At 41.3% G+C, this 477-nt stretch overlaps 1 protein-coding gene across 1 annotated transcript in view; it reads right to left on the minus strand.

Moving 5' to 3' along the window:
• LOC119585205 overlaps positions 1-477 on the minus strand; it is a 14,234-nt gene that overhangs the window by 2,417 nt on the left and 11,340 nt on the right. The window lies entirely within an intron of this gene.

Here is a 477-nt window from a genome sequence, read left to right on the forward strand (position 1 = left end):
CAAATCAACAATACAGATAAGAATACAACTGAGGACAAAAATCAGACCAATAAACAAAAATGAGAGAAAAAGTAGAAGAGAATGCCCCCCCCCCCACACACATTTTCTTTGACGAGAGCCAAAAGCGTCTTGCATATCCGTATACCTGTGAGCTCACACTTGTTTACCTGCCGCTCTGTCAACAATCTTTCTCGTTCGCCTCCGCCCCCCCTTCATCGCTCATTTCCTCGACGGCGGATCATTCCCTGAATACCTTCTTCCTTTCGGCGTTCGATCTGCTACGGCCCGGATCATGTTCGGATGAGGCGGGACGGTATGTCAATAAGTTGTCGAAGTGTCTGGATTCTTATCGTTTTTCAATGTTTATTTCTTTTCTTTTCTTTTTCTTTTTTCTTTCTTCTCTTTTACTTCTTCTCTTTTTTTTCTCCTTCTCTTTTTCTTCATCTTCTTTATTTTCTATCATTTCTCCCTCATTTT

Source organism: Penaeus monodon, chromosome 19 (assembly GCF_015228065.2).
Source record: "Penaeus monodon isolate SGIC_2016 chromosome 19, NSTDA_Pmon_1, whole genome shotgun sequence".
In the NCBI taxonomy this organism is placed as follows: domain Eukaryota; kingdom Metazoa; phylum Arthropoda; class Malacostraca; order Decapoda; family Penaeidae; genus Penaeus; species Penaeus monodon.